The sequence below is a fragment of the Geotrypetes seraphini genome, chromosome 12, assembly GCF_902459505.1.
Source record: "Geotrypetes seraphini chromosome 12, aGeoSer1.1, whole genome shotgun sequence".
Lineage (NCBI taxonomy): Eukaryota > Metazoa > Chordata > Amphibia > Gymnophiona > Dermophiidae > Geotrypetes > Geotrypetes seraphini.
This window is the reverse complement of record NC_047095.1, coordinates 89,941,725-89,958,871: the sequence shown is the minus strand read 5'-3', so window position 1 is coordinate 89,958,871 and position 17,147 is coordinate 89,941,725.

Genomic DNA, 17,147 nt, shown 5'->3' with positions numbered 1-17,147 from the left:
GCCAGTTTTCTTATGCTGCTTTGGGCTTACAGCTCAGTCAAAACCAGTTTCTGTTGGGCTATAGTGCCTTAAACAATGATTTGTAATGTTCTCCCCAGTATACAAACCCTCTCCTCTCCAACAGGCCACAGCTCTTATGAACCCATTACATGTGCTACCATTTGGTGACAGCTGAGGTATCATACCCAGGGGGGAGGGGGGCCTGTGAATACTTCTTTCATTGCCCTTGGCTGGCATAAGGATCAAAATACAGGCCTGAGAACTGAACCCAGATCTCCTAGGCCGTTCTACGCAGCACTTGCACTGACTCATCAGTCTGTCCGCCACTCGAAAAGCTATAGAATTTCTGGCTGTGCTGATAAATTAGTAACAGATTGCTGATTTCTTCTGGCATATAACTTATTCTGGCAGCAATGCTTTGAAGGCAAAGTTTATACCAAAAATGGTGGGACTTGTGAACTCAACCGTTCTGTCATTGCAGTTCTGTGTCCTGGGACATTGCCCCAAGCATGAAGAGGGGAGGGACTGGGTGAACGGTATTATCTGATCAGAGAATAGTAAAAGGTGATAGTGACAAAGAATTTTAATAGAAACCGTTTCCCTGATGGGATGAATACATTTCCTGCGGTCTCAGTTATAGGATAACAAATATTAAAGAATAAAAATGCCAGCACCCTTATTATAGGTTGTAATACTGTGTTTCCTTGAAAATAAGCCCTACCCCTAAAATAAACCCTAGTCCCGGGATTTGCCGGCAGTTTCCCTTCCCTCCCACCCAACCCTTGTGCAGCAGGACCCTTGAGAGAGCAACCCCTCCCCCCCTGAGCACCCACACCCGCCACGAAGCCAATTCCCCATCCTTCCCTCCCTCCCATCGGAACCCGGCTGCGAGCCCTACTTATTTCCCTATGCAGCTTCAGGCCGGCAGCACTCTAACAGGCTGCTTCAGCCTTGTTCACCTGTGAATTCACTCTGCACAAGGGATGGGAGGGAGGGAAGTGAAGTTGGGCAAGGGTCCTGCTGCACAAGGGATGGGATGGGAGGGAGGGAAGGGAAGTTGGGCAAGGGTCCTGCTGCACAAGGGATGGGAGGGAGGGGAGGAAAGATGCTGCACATGTGGGGGAGAGAAAGGAAAGAGGAAGAATTGGAGTGAAGGAGAGGAGGGGAGAGATGATCATGTACATATCCCGAAAATAAGACCTAGTGCCTTTTTTGGGCCTAAAATTAATATACGACACTGTCTTATTTTCGGGGAAACACGGTACTTCTCAAAGCCATTCTTAAAGAAAAAGAAATAAAGATTATTTAAAGGAAAGAGATAAAGGCTCAATGAATTTAAACTGATGTTTAAAGTTATTACACACACAAAAAACTTTTATATAAATGTTTGAAAATGATTTTCACCCAAAAAGGGTGCTTGTCAAAAAATGAAATCATTGAAGTAGGTGCAACAACTCGTAAATCACACTTAATCCACTTGTTCATTAACAGCAATGCTGCTCACCAGTATTTTCGGAAGACAGCAGGTTTCATACGGCACAAAAATGGATAATGTCATCTGATAGTGCAGAGTATCGCAAACTGTGTGCTGCGGCACACTACTGTACCCTGGAGGATTCCAGGTGTGCCCTGAGATGCCAGCGATGAGGAGAGGTCTGGCGCCGGCTGACTGCTTACAGGACGCGCTTCTCGTGGCGAGAGGCACGTCCTGTAGTCAGTCAGCCAATGGCGGCACCTCTCCTCCCTGCCAGCGCCTCTGCTCCCTCTCCTCATCTCTTCTCCTGCAGCACCCCCCTCCCCTCCATCAGCGGTAATAGAAGGCTCAAGGCCATGGGTGTCGACGCGAAGACACCACACATGCGCGTGATGTCATTGCATCGATGTCCGCACATTTCTGGGTGCCCTCCAGCCGCAGCCCTGAGATTAGTGTGCCAGCAGCTTAAAACGTTTGTGGCACACAGTGACAGTGGGATGGGATTGCTCTCTCAGAGCTCAGAACTTTAGTGTATCCAAGTTTCCAAGTTGTATTAAAAATTTGCTAAAAACGCTTTTATAATGAATTCACAGCATTAAAATTGATCACATCGGAACATATAATGGACTAACTATAGATGTCGTACATGAAAGGGAGGGGAAGAGGGTGGAACTACAATTTCAAAAAGAAAAGAATTAAGGGAGAAAAACATTAAGGGAGGGGGGTCCCTGTTGGATAGACATGCTTATTCTTGCAAGATCACAGCATGAATGGCAGGACAAAAGAAATCAGAGGTTTTATGTTAAGCTAATTCCCGAAAGCATCAACGAAAAGGAAGCTTTTTAGTGAACTTTTAAATCATAGAAACATAGAAAGATGACGGCAGATAAGGGCCATATAGCCCATCAAGTCTGCCCACACCATTTACCCACCCTCTTAAGTCTTCTGACCCCTTAAGTATAATTGTAATTATACTGTCACTCTACTGACCCGCTCATTCAAGTCCTAGTGACCCTATCCCTTGGCATGACCCCGTAGGGATCCCACATGGGTATCCCATTTGTTCTTGAAGTCTGGGATGCTGCGTGCCTCGACCACCTGCACTGGAAGCTTGTTCCAATGCTCGATCACTCTCTCCGTGAAGAAGTACTTCCTTGCGTTCTAATAATGTTTCTTCCCGATGGTGTATAGGTAGGTGATTCCATTGCTGGGGTGCATTTCGCCTTGTATTAATTACCTTTAGAGAAGGGCTTGTGAGAAGATGTTGATTAGTTGATCTTAGAGTTCTTGATGAAGAATATGGAATAAGGAATCTATCCAGTTCTCAGTAGGTGTGGCCTTCCCTGCATGCAGCAATCTCTTCAGCTGCTCAGTTAGTTCCCAAGCTCAGCACAGTTAGAGAACTCTTGGGGATTGTGTGCCTTATTAATCTTGTCTACCAGGGCTGGGTAGCCAGCAGATTTTTGCTTCGTATCATTTCCTGTGTTGTCTATGGGAATTTTATTCATTTCTGGCCCTTTTGTCAATTTTTTGATAATAGTGCACGCACTTTGGAAATACGAGTGCATTATACCTTGAATTCTACAAATGGCGCTTTGAGTTGTGCATTCAAATTTGGGCACAGGCCCAATTTGTGTGTGCAACTTAATATGAGCCAATTAGCACCATATAATTGACTTTCTAACATGCAATTGTTAGTGTTCATTTCATTTTAACATCTCTTTATTAGGATTTTAATACAACAGTACACACAAAGAAAGGAAATACAGGTACGATACAGTATTTCAGGAACAATCGCAATCGTTCATATAAGTATAACAAAGGAAAAAGAGGAACCACCTTTTCATGAAGAGATTCACCCAAAGCAGTTTACAATACATTGACTAGTACTCAGGTACTCTTAAGTATTTTCCCTCTCTGTCTCAACAGGCTCATAATCTGAGGTACCTGGGGCAATGGAGGGTTAAGTGACTTGCCCAGAGTCAGAAGAAGCAGGCTGGGATCAAACTCACAACCTCAGGGTGCTGAGGCAGAAGTTCTAATCTCTAGGCCAGATTTAGGTATAGGATCTGCCCCCCCCCCTCCAAAGGTGCGTGTGTGTGCAGAAATGGGAGGGTCATGAGCAGATTGGGGGCATTTTTCAAATTTACAAACGTAACAGAATAAGGGGCATCTGAGCCTAACTTTAGGCGTGAGGTTTTGTATCCAAGTTTCCATTGGTGCTAATGGTTGTGTCTAAAGTTAGGCATGGCTCCCAGACATAGCGCTATTCTATAAACCATGCCTAACTTTAGGTTAGCTTATTTTGGTGCTGATTTTTTAAGTGCAATATAAGCATAAGAATTGCCGCTGCTGGGATAGACAAGTGGTCCACCGTGCCCAGCAGTTCGCTCCCGAAGCGGCCCTTAGGTCAAAGATCAGTGCCCTAACTGAGACTAGCCTTACCTGCGTACGTTCTGGTTCAGCAGGAACTTGTCTAACTTTGTCTTGAATCCCTGGAGGGAGTTTTCCCCTATAAAAGCCTCCGGAAGAGCGTTCCAGTTTTCTACCACTCTCTAGGTGAAGAAGAACTTCCTTACGTTTGTACGGAATCTATCCCCTTTTAACTTTAGAGAGCGCCCTCTCGTTCTCTCTACCTTGGAGAAGGTGAACAACCTGTCTTTATTAAGTCTATTCCCTTCATTATCTTGAATGTTTGGATCATGTCCCCTCTCAGTCTCCTCTTTTCAAGGGAGAAGAGGCCCAGTTTCTCTAATCTCTCACTGTACAGCAACTCCTCCAGCCCCTTAACCATTGTAGTTGCTCTTCTCTGGACCCTTTCGAGTAGTACTGTGTCCTCCTTCATGTACGGCGACCAGTGCTGGACGCAGTATTCCAGGTGGGGGCGTACCATGGCCCGATACAGCGGCATGATAACCTTCTCCAATCTGTTCGTGATCCCCTTCTTAATCATTCCTAGCATTCTGTTTGCCTTTTTCACCTCCGCCGCGCATTCAGTCTTATGTGGAAAGAGAGCACACTCTTACCAATAGGGCATACATGTGCACACAAGTTTGTGCATGCCTGGTGGGTCCACTTTTGAGACAAAGTGTGCCCTCTTTCCACATAAGGTGTGCTGTTTCCAAACAGTGCACACTATTGTAGGTCAATGACAAAATTGAAATGCATTTTTTTTTGGCTTGTTTTCATTTGGTAACAACATGCAATGACATTTCCCATATTGTTCCAAATGAATACAAATCCCTATCGTCTGTGGAAAACATCTGTTACCGGTGAGCAATACTGCATTTTTATTTATTTATTGAAAAGCTAGACTGAGTCAGACAAACAAGTGGGTGACACCAAGTTTAGGCTACTCTGCAATGTATTCTGTTAGTCCTTAGAGCAATCTGCATGGTTTAGTGCAGTGTTTCTCAAACTGTGTGCAATGGTACAGTCGTGTGCCCTGAAGAGACTCCGAGTGTGCCACGAGAGATTCCAAATTTTACTTTATTTTTTAAAAATCCCTTCATAGGTTTGCACAAGAATAGATGACATATACGTTGCGTACGTAAGAGTCTGTCAATGTTATCAGCATCTGTGTGCGTAAGGATACAACCGCCCAGACAAGCATCGTTCTTTGGCGTGATTGGTCCTTGAAAGTTAAAGGCAAGTAATTTTACTTTTATTTTATATGCAGTAGTTATCCGAACTTGAACAACAAAACCATCAAGGCTTTGTAACCGTTTGGATCTTCTTATCTTTGCAAACTTAGATTTTCAGCTCTGACAAATTAAATTTTAAAAAAAGAGAATGACAGCAGACGGTGAAAGATGAAATGCGTGTTTGCTTGTTGAGAGTGTGCCGCAGTGGTTAAAGCTACAGCCTCAGCACCCTGAGGTTGTGGATTCAAACCCACGCTGCTCCTTGTGACCCTGGGTAAATCACTTAATCCCCCCATTGCCCCAGGTACATTAGATAGATTGTGAGCCCGCTGGGACAGACAGGGAAAAACTGCTTGAGTACCTGAATAAATGCATGTAAACCGTTCTGAGCTCCCCTGGGAGAACAGTATAGAAAATTGAATTAAAAAAAAAAAATTAAAATTGACTATCGAGCCGCATTTTGAGTTAATTTGCACTCAAAAACAAGCACATCCATCATATTGATTAGCAATTCTATCTACTTAAGTTTCACTGTTGTTACAATTACCCATAAATAGCTAAAAGAACTCTCAAATTTAAATTTTTGTTGGTTTTGCAATTTTATAATTTCAATTATACCCCCCTTTAATGAAGCCACATTAGGCTTTTTTATCGCTGGCCGCAATGGTATTAGCTCCGATGCTCATAGGAATTCTAGTTTGATCCCTCTCTCTTTGTGTAGGTCTGGATGCTTCAGCTAACTGCATGCAACCGTGCAAGCAGACTGGAATTGCTGAAGCAGAGTCTAACCGAGGTTTCAAGGAATCATAGGCAGTCCTGATAAGGTGAGTGCAACATTCATCCATTTCTGCTTGTTTGGATGTTTGCTGCTCCTGGGTTTGTGAAGAAAGTGCCAAAGGTAGAAGATGGTGTCCACATATTGCACCTATAGAGCTGGGGTAGCTATTCCTAAAATATTTTTGATTTAATATGTTCTATTAGGCCCTCTTTTACTATGTCGCAGTCAGTGGCATAGAAAGGGTGAGAGGTGACCGGGGCAGTGGTGCCCCTTTCCCGCCCTCTTCTCAACCCCCTCTTGCCATGCATGCCGCTTCCCTTCCCCGTACCTATGGAATGTCCCTGGCGCGAGCATTGACCCCAAGCTGTTGTTGCGGCAGCGTTGACTCTTCCTCTGATGTCATTTCCTAGGCATGGGTCCAGGAAGCGATGTTAGAGGAAGAGCTGACGCTGGTGTGCCGAATAGCTCTGTGCCGAAGTTAAAAGCACACAGAGCTGCCGCTTGCCTAAAGACTCTTGGGCCGCTGAAGGAGGGCAAAGAGCAGCTGTCCTGGAGGTTTCCCTTCCTCTCACCTTTGCAGGTCCCTTTTTTCCACCTTTTTTTTTTCTTCAAATGGCAACGGGCCCCAGCATCGACATCAAGTAAGTTCCACTGTTCCTTGCAAACGGTTCTCCTCGGCCAAAGCTTCCCCTCTGACATGAGCCACCCTCAGGGGAAAGAAAGTTACCCTCAAAGATGAGGGGAAGGGGGACAGATGATGGAAGTTGGGGGGGGGGGAGATAGAAGGGGCAGATGATGGAATGGAGGAGATGAGGGAGAGAAGGGGACAGATGATGGAAGTGAGAAGAAGGGAGAGAGAGCAGAAGGCAGATGGATGCCAGTTGAGAGGAAGTGGAATGCTGAATGGAAGTGGGGAAAGAACACATACTGGATGGAAGGAGGAGATAAATAAAGGGGGAAGAAAATAGTAAGATAATGGAGGGGTGAGGGAAAGGGGTGACAAGCTGTGGGTAGACACAGTGAAAAGAGGGAAACAGGACTAAATAGTAAGAAATAATTTAATTTAGATGGAGGCAGAAAATAGAGAAGGAAGACCAGAGAAGAAAAGGGAAGAGAGAGCAGAGAACGATATCAGATCTGAGTGGAGGAAATGAGAAGAGAGAGATGCTAAAAACCACAGGGGGGAGGGAAGGACAGAGATGCCAGACCATGAGGGGAACAGAAGGAAGATGATGATTCCAGACCAAATTGGGGGGGGGGAGGGGCAGGAGGAGAGATGGCAGGGAAAGACAGACAGTGAATGGAAGGGGCAAATGCTGGACTGAAGAGACAGAGAAGGTTATCATGCCGCTGTACCGGGCCATGGTACGCCCCCACCTGGAGTACTGCGTCCAGCACTGGTCACCGTACATGAAGAAGGACACGGTACTACTCGAAAGGGTCCAGAGAAGAGCGACTAAGATGGTTAAGGGGTTGGAGGAGCTGTCGTACAACGAAAGATTAGAGAAACTGGGCCTCTTCTCCCTCGAACAGAGGAGATTAAGAAGGGACATGATCGAAACATTCAAGATACTGAAGGGAATAGACTTAGTAGAGAAAGACACTATTCACCCTCTCCAAGGTAGGGAGAACGAGAGGGCACTCTCTAAAGTTGAAAGGGGATAGATTCCGTACAAACGTAAGGAAGTTCTTCTTCACCCAGAGAGTGGTAGAAAGCTGGAACGCTCTTCCAGAGGCTGTTATAGGGGAAAACACCCTCCAAGGATTCAAGACAAAGTTAGACAAGTTCCTGCTGAACAAGAACGTACGCTGGTAGGGCTAGTCTCAGTTAGAATGCTGGTCTTAGACCAGAGGGCCGCCGCGTGAGTGGACTGCTGGGCATGATGGACCACTGGTCTGACCAAGCAATGGCAATTCTTATGTTCTTAAGGCAGACACTGGATGGAAGAGAGTGAAAAGGCAATGAAAGCAGAAACCAGAGACGACAAAAGGTAGAAAAAAATAATTTTATTTCTATCTTGTGATTCAAATATATCAGATTTGAAATATGTATCTTGCAAGACATAACTGGGGAGTGCAAAGCCCAGGCAGTGCTTCTTTAGCTTCCAGCTGGCTTAGGGCTATCTCTGACCAGGGGGCAGTTGCCCTAGTTCCACTCCCCTAACACCATTCCTGTCATGTGTGACTGTGGTATTCTGTTACATGATATTTGTGTAGCATTCTGTAATAATTTGGCTTATTCAGTTTTCTTGATAGTAGAGGGGATATATGTGAAGGGGAGGGGAGACAGGGGTTTTGTTGATCTTTGCCCTGTATTATTTGTATTTATAAAATGACAATTGTATAGAATATTGTTTCTTTTTATACTTTAATAAAATATGTTCAATCTAAAATCATAACTATTTGAGGCTTGTGCGGATGGGATCAGATGGTTTGTGGGACCGAGCTCGCGGGGACAGGGAGGCAATGGTTTTTTAAAAAAATTTCAGTCTTAGAAATAATTATTTTATTTCCGCCGGTCCATAGGTGTAAAAAGGTTGAAGAACACTGACTTAGACCATGTAAAACTGCAAACACATAACACAGACCCCCCACACACTACCCCAGTGATCACCAACCCCCCCACTCCCATAAAAATTGTATTCACAACTTTAAATTTCAGCCTCCAGACTGTCATCATCTGGCCGCCTGGCATAGGAAAGCCTAGTCGTCCAGCCCAGAGGCAGCTTAAGTTGTCTTGGGGGTGGGTTAGGGGTCCATAGAGAGGAGGACTCATGCCCATAAGCCCTATAATTACTGCATTGATACTTAAACATGTGCAATGCCCTATACACCCCCAAAACCCTTTTTTACTGGCATATAAGTGGCTCCTGCAGCCATAAGGGCTATTGGGGTGGTAGATAAGTGGGTCTAGGGGATTCTGGAGGTGGTTTGGGGGGCTTACCATGACCTATAAGGGAGCTGTAGGGAGGAAATGCCATGGCACCCTTTTTGTGAAGTTCACAGCAGTGCCCTGTAAGGTACCCCACTATTTAGATGGCATGTCTGGGTGTTCAATCCATCACTTTGCATACCCCACCCACGTCCAACAGGGCTTGTTCTAGGCGTTTTGGACTTGGACGGAAAGTTGGATGGAAATGTGGTATAAAGATGGACAATTTAGTGGCTTGGATGATCAGATCGGCAGGACGTATAATTAGATGATTTTCGAAAGTTAAAAAAAGTTGGACGTCTCTTTTGAAAATGTGTCTTAGGCTCTTTTTAACTTTGGACGACTTGCGAGATGGACATAAACGGACTTAGACGTCCCTTTCGATTATGCTTCTCCAAGTGGTTTACATTCAGGTACTCAGGTATTTCTCCCTTTCTGTCTCAGTGGGCTTACAATCTGACTAATGTACCTGCAAGAACTGATTACAGGATTGGATGACTCCTCTGTAGATACACTGATACTGTGCTAATGCTTTTGTGAAGAGAGGGAGTCCAAGGGCCTCCTTGTATCTGAGAATCTGTGTTGGTTTGCTTGTGCTTAACTAGCTTTGGATGGAGCTGATGAAGCTTTGCTCGGGCAACTAAGCAGTGGGCTTTGACATCTCCATAGTCTCTGTCCTTTGAGCTACTGGGCTCTTCGGCCAGTCTGTTGAGAGGTTAAAGATTTCTTCATGTAAGATTCCGAAGTGGTCTCTGCCAAATAAATGATTTTTCCAAGACCTTTCCAAGAGCCACATGTGCAACCAAAATAATATGGAGTTTAAAACTGTCTGAGACTTGAGATAAAAAGGCTGCTTTGTTTACCTCATTGGAATAACTACAAGACGGCATTGTATCTTCCAAAACAGACAATATTTGTTTATTGTTAGTATAAAAACTATAAGTAATACAGCAGCAAAGACATATCTAAAAAAATGTATTGTCAGTTCAGAATATGCAATGGAGAGAAGAATTTGCACCCATATGCTTAGCAGGGGGCTAGCAGTTCCCCGTAGCATAAGTAAGTGAATCTCTCTGGCTTTACCTAGAATACACGTGTTTTTTATACAGAGCAATTCTTCCTTTGTCCCAAGAAAGTCCATCCCCGAATTCTGGTTATGTAATTCCCTATTGGTACATAAAAATAATGTACAGCTAACTCTTCCCATCTGTCCACGCCTCTCTCTCACCTCCACCCCCCCCCCCAGTAAAAGGGGGGCCTTACAGAAACAGAGAACTGTTGCTGAACTTTATTCTTTCAGCACGGAGACATGCAGCTGCTAATTAGAGGTGTTACAATTCATTGCATATTCGAGTTGGTGTCCTTGTAAGATGAAAAGTTGGCAATGAGATAGCCTTTCCACAATCCAGCTGTCTGGTTCCCATAGCTTGGTTGGGAGACAGGAAACCCATGGTTTGGTACCAAGTTCTTTCATCTCGTTACACCCACATGAGCAAAGCTCCTTGCTCATTATAAAAGTTTTATGGCTTTGTAGGGTGTCTGGCATATGAAGTCTATGAAGTCATATAGCAGTGATAACAGATCAGCATAACCTTGAAGGGATATTCTCCCAACAGGGAAACAAGTACATCATTGTTAGCATTGCAAACAGTCTGGGCCTGGCTATGGGAAAATATGTCTGTAGTTTCCAGCAGGGTGTCCAGCATACACAAGTGAAAAGATAGGTCTGTAGAGTCCAGTTGAATCATCTGTATGTCCAGGATATACATGTCAGACTGCATACTCTAGAGAGGGGGGCTGTGATAGAGATATTTAAATATATTTATGATGGGGGAAGGGAATGAGCCAGTTTGTGTTTTAAGTCTGAAGAGGACCATAAGTGGACAACAGGAAGTGTAGAACATGAAGCATCTGGAACAAAAGAGGTAGAGGATGCCTGGAAAGCCCTCCCAGAAGAGGTGGTGGTAATAAAAATGGTAGCAGAATTCAAAAAAGCATGGGGGTCAGCAGAGAGACTCCACAGTGGCAAGGGCATAGAAACGAAGCACACTGGGCTACTTTTAACTATGGGCAATCTACCCAATGCCCAGCTTAACAGAGAATCTATAATATAAACAACCCTGAGGGCAGGGCCCTAGTCTTATGTTCCTCCCTTCTCCTCCCCAGTCCAACTGCTTTATAGGGGGGGGGGGGGAAGCAGCATAAAGGCACAGATCTACCATAAGTCCACACAGCTGATAGCTCTGCAGGTCTTGCCCCACACAAACAGGAAGTCATTTCAGAAGGGGTAGGGCTGGCATAGCCATCAGCAGTGCACATTGATGGCAGCTCTGCTATCTTAAGATACTTAATGGGAGGAGCATAATCCAAAAGAAGGCTTGTTGCTTAGGTTGTATACAGGCCACCTACTTAATTTGAAGGAGCACACCCTATGAAAAATTCCTTCATAAAATTGTATGAGGTACCATCAGTCTAAAGAGCATAGACACTGCATATACAAGCCGAAATGAACAGCCCAGGTGTTCAATCATCAGCCCTAATATATTAAAGCCTATGTGAAACATCAATCCATAAATCATGAAACAGTTATAATGTGTACAACTCGAGATCAATCACACCACTGTGAATGGTCCCCGATTCTTAAATTTCAAAGTATATTGTTATAAAACACATGCTGTGTGTTATACCAAAAATCAAAATAACACTTAGCTGTATGCCATGACAGGAGTGGGTCAGAAGAAATGATACTGTGTGCAAACCCCTGGCTTAGGCTACTTTTCAGTGGTCTGAGGAAGCAGCACATGTTGCGAGGTGAAGAGCTCACGTGTGGCCATCTATATCAGCTGTCTGTGACAACATTTGAAAAAGATTAACATTATTTCTATGGTTTAGGGTATGTTAAATGAATCATTTGTTCTTTCAGCAGAGGCTTTCTTGTCTGGGAGGGGAAAGAAATTAGCTCAATAAAGAGCGTTTTGTAAAAAGTACTTTGCAACCACCTCCTCATGACTGGAAAGATGTTTTAAAATCTCCAAGCAACAAAGAAGGCAAGAGAGATGTCCTAATAACCAAGTATAATTTGATTGTTTAAGAGCATGATGCATTTAAACAATCAACTTATACTTGGTTATTAGGACATCTCTCTTGCCTTCTTTGTCACTTGTTCACTACAATAAGGCAAGTTTCTCTCTTTGCTTGGTTTGTTGTTTTAAAATCTCCCTCATTGGCTCCTGACAGATTATCAAAGACTGTTTTAATATGATGACTTCTTATTCCCCTCCCCCCCCCCCGGTACATACAATAGTTAGGGATTCTTAGGGCTAGATTCACAAAGCAAACCAACCGTGTACCGATCGGTTTGCGACCCCTTTGCGACCAGATTTCCCTCGGGCCCTATTCACTAACCTCTCCTGCAATCCGCTTCGAATCCGTGCATGCAAATGAGGGAAAATGCATGCAAAGTAGACAGGGATGCGATTCACAAAACAAATTTTTGAAACCAACTGGGCTGGCCGATCAACCGAAGAAGCGACTGCTGGAGGCCACTTGCAAACAGTTTTCCAACTCTCCAGCTCCATTGAAGCCCTGCTCTCTGCACGCCCTGCTCTCTGCTGCCCTGAATCTCTCTGCTTGCCGCCCCGATGCTCTTCCCCGATTTCTCCTCCCTGCTCTGCCCCTATTCACCAACCTGCTCGTCCTCATCTCTCCTGCCTGCTCTGCTCCAAATCACCACCCTGGCCTGCTCGTTCCCGGATCTCTCCTGCCTGCCGCCCCGAATCTCTCCTGCCCTTCCCCGCACTGCGAGCCCGTGGTTTAAAACCATGGGCTCTCTGGGCTAAAAACAAAGTTAATTTTAAAAGTTTTTTTTAAAAAAAGTCACGGCTTGGACAGGCATGCGTAGACCATCTACAGATGGTCTGCGCATGCACTGGGATCACACACCAGCGATCCGTGCCGGCAGATGGGGGCGTTCCTACGATCGCCCCGATCTGCATATTGGAGTTACAAGAATCCATCGGACCTGCCTGAATCGGACAAGGAGTGATCCCGATCGGGCAGGTTTGTGAATCTAGTCCTTAATCTGGTGAATTGTAATTAATCATTTCTATAGCACCAAATTCAGTAAGGGGGAATTCATCGAAGAACGCTAATAGATTTGGCACTCACTGTGTTACCACACACTAACGATTAGCACGTGTTAAATGTTAAGACACCCATTATATTCCTATGGGTGTCTTAACATTTAGCCTGCACTAATCATTAGCGCGCGCTAACGAGGTTAGTGCGCATTAAGGCACCTAAATTAAGAGGGAAACGCCATTTAAAATGATACATAGAGAACATTTCAAGGCACCTGCCAGCGTAAAAAAAAAACGGCACTGGAATCATGCCTCCAGAGGTGCCTACCGGCGCCTCTAGATGTGGCTAATGCATGAAAGGGCACTAGGTGTGATTCACATTACAGCATGCTGGGCCAATGGAGTGGAATAAGCTTCCAGTGTATCCCAGGGCAGGGCAGATCGGAGAAGGTTATCATGCCGCTGTACTAGGCCATGGTGCGCCCTCACCTGGAGTACTGCAGCCAGCACTGGTCGCCATACATGAAGAAGGATACGGTAGTACTCGAAAGGATCCAGAGAAGAGCGACTAAAATGGTTAAGGGGCTGGAGGAGTTGCTGTACAGCGAGAGATTAGAGAAACTGGGGCTCTTCTCCCTTGAAAAGAGGAGACTGCGAGGGGACATGATCGAAACATTCCAAATACTGAAGGGAATAAACTTAGTAGAGAAAGATAGACTGTTCACCCTCTCCAAGGTAGGGAGAACGAGAGGACACTCTCTAAAGTTGAAAGGGGATAGATTCCGTACAAACGTAAGGAAATTGTAACAGTTGAAAAACATTCATAATAATTCATAGACCATACATTTACAAAATGCATTCATGTTACATTGAAATTACATAGTAATATCATCTTCCTTACATAATGGCAAAAACTCAATAAAGTTACACAATAGCCATCCCATTAAATAAACAATCACTGCTTAAAATTCTCATTAAATATGGCTCCCAAATAGTTTTTTTAAAAAAAAGCCTCCACAAACAGTTGTGTCTTCAACATCTTTCTGAATTGTAAACGGTCAGAACAGGTCCTCAGGATACCAGGGAGGGAAGTCCAAAATTTTACCCCTGCACAGACAACATTGCCACTCTAGATTTTGCATACTGGACAGTTTTCTCTGTCATGGAAATTAATCTCATAGTACCTTCAGACCTTAGGTTCCTCCTCGGCTGATACACCTCCCATAGAGATTGAAGGTTCAAGGGAACAGATCCATACAAATTCTGATGTATCAACAGAGAGTGGTAGAAAACTGGAACGCTCTTCCAGAGTCTGTTATAGGGGAAAACACCCTCCAGGGATTCAAGACAAAGTTGGACAAGTTCCTGCTAAACTGGAACGTACACAGGTGAGACTTGGCTCATTTAGAGCACTGGTCTTGACCTTGGGGCCACCGTGTGAGCGGACTGCTGGGCAGGATGGACCATTGGCCTGACCCAGCAGTGGCAATTCTTATGTTCTTATGTTCTCATCAGCAGAAAGGTCTGGGTCAATTTAAGAAACTGCTGAAGCGACATCTTTTTTTTGTCAGATAAAATATGCCGCTTAATGAGGCAGACTTTTGTGGATATGATTGGTAATCAGCTTATCTTCCTTTTTGAAAAATGTTGATGTGCTAAAGTTTTTATTGATGTATGTTACGCTGTATAAGTGTTGTATGTTGTTGCCCATAGTTAAAAGTAGCCCAGTGTGCTTCATTTCTATTCTCTTGTCACTGTGGATTCTCTCTTCTGACCCTTTGCTTTTTTTGAATTCTGCTCCCATTTTATTATCACTGTCTCTTCTGGGAGGGCAATTAAGACAAATAAATAAGATATAACATAACGTAAGGATGGGCTGGGGAGAGCTTCAATGGTTGGGAGGGTGTAGATGGACTGGACTGAGCTTTGATGGAGACTTCCGTGGTTGGAACCTAAGAATAGTACCGGGCAGAGATTTGGATTCTTACCCAGAAATAGCTAAGAAGAACAATAAGAATTAAAAAACAAACAAATTTTTAAATTGAATTAGGTTGGGCAGACTAGATGGACCATTCGGGTCTTTATCTGTCATCATCTACTATGTTACTATGTATGTTATAATATAAAACTTTATTTATGAATTGCAGTTACCTCGCGGTCTTATGTGGTGCAATTTACAAAAGATAAAACCAGCACATCAACTGTTGAATACACCATCAATTAAAACCACACAATCATTTTCCAAATTTACTAAACCAATAAGTTTTCATTAATCTTCTAAAATGCATGTAAGAGAATGATAGCGAAATTAACGGTTGGATTATAGACTCCCATTTGGCCACTTGGTAGGAAAGTATATCTTTTATATTTTCATCCCTATACTGATGGAAAATTGAAATAAGTAATATTTTGTAAAGATCAAGGGGTTGAGTCCCATGATTGAGCATTAAATATGGCCCCCTTTTATCAAGCTGCGTTACATTTTTTTTATTGCAGGCCGCTGCGTTAAAAGCTCTGACACTCATAGAATTCCTATGAGCGTTGGAGCTTTTACTGCAGTGACCAGCGATAAAAAACCCTAATGGGTGTCTATATTAGATAGATTATGGGTGGGAATTATTCAAGAACTGAGGGCTAGATGCACTAAAGTCATCAAACTTTTTTGCTGCAGCAGCTGCAATGATTATGAATGCATGTGCTAATCACAGGAGAGGCCGAATGCTGTACCATGGGCTTGGGCATACTGAGTGAAAATATTGATTTAACTTTGGACTCCCAGTTATTTCCATTTAGAGGTGCCACCAATCCAATCATTGGGAGAATATTGAATGCTATTCCTATAGTGACCCTTGTTAGGTGGAGAAAGGGTAGGGATATTGTTTATTAGGAGTTATCTCACACCTTTTCCACTATTGCAGTGTCTCACAAACTTTGTTGAGCTGTGGCACACTAAGGCCCTCTTTTACAAAAGTGTGCTAAGCGTTATAGCGCCCGCTAAATCAACGCGTGTGCTAACTACTAACGTGTCCATAGGATAACATGCACATGTTAGCGTTTAGTGCGTGAATAGCGCGTGCAAATATGTACCGCACGCTAAAAAGCATAACGCACCTTAGTAAATGAGGGGGTAAATGTAGTGGCTGCGGCTCGAGGCATCCGGAAGTGCTTGGATGTCGACACGATGACATGGTGCGCATGTGTGAAGGCTCTTCAGGTGGGCCCTGAGCCGCCAGTGGGGGGTGCCACCATGGAAGCCACGCGGAGAGAAGGAGAGGCACTGGCGCCGGCTGATTGCCTAAAGGATGTGCCTCTTGCCACAAGAGGCCCGTCCTGTAGGCAGTCAGCCAGTGCCAGCGATTCACAGCACGCCTGAAATCTCAGGAGGCACACTAGTGTGCCGCAGAACACTGTTTGTAATACACTGCACTATTATTTCAAGGTGAACCCCATTCAGGTTCACTAAGCATTTCTTTATCCCTGGAGGGCTTAGTGTCTGTTTGTACCTGAGCCAATGGAGGGTTAAGTAACTTGCCCAAGATCACAAACTGATGTACATTCTGCTGTTACAGGGAAACATCTTGATCTATATAGTTTCAGCAGGTTCTGGCAGAGAGAACAGGAAATACTGTGCACAACAGCTTTGTGCAGAAAGTCAAATGGGGAAGAAGAAATGAGGAGAGATAAATATAAATAGAAAACCAAATAGGGTTGGTACCGAAAGTGATGAAGCAAAACATCAAAGTGTATCAGAGCATCACAACTTTGTGCTGGGCAGGAACTGAGATGAAGCCATTGTTTCAACCCAAATTTTTTTAAGGACCCGAATCTCCAAACCAAATAAGTGAGAGAATTCTCTCTCACAACCCCCCCATACCTTTACAAAACTGTAGTGCGGTTTTTAGCGCCGGCCGTGGTGGCAACAGCTCTGATGCTCATAGAATTCCGATGAGCGTCGGAGCTGTTGCCGCCGAGGCTGGCGCTAAAAACTGTGCTACAGTTTTGTAAAAGGGGGGGACGGGACTATTCCATTAATGAAATAATTATAATGGTGAATAGTATAAGGATATACATATTAGGGACGATATTGAGACTACAGGAGCAGCTAACTCTTGCCGTAGGCACTGAGCCTGGATATTTAATGCCCGGTTATTTCCGGTGACCGGCATTGAATAATTGGTCTATTTTTGTCTGGCTCAAACTTAACCAGCTAAGTTGATTTTAGGCGCTGGCTGCCTAAGTT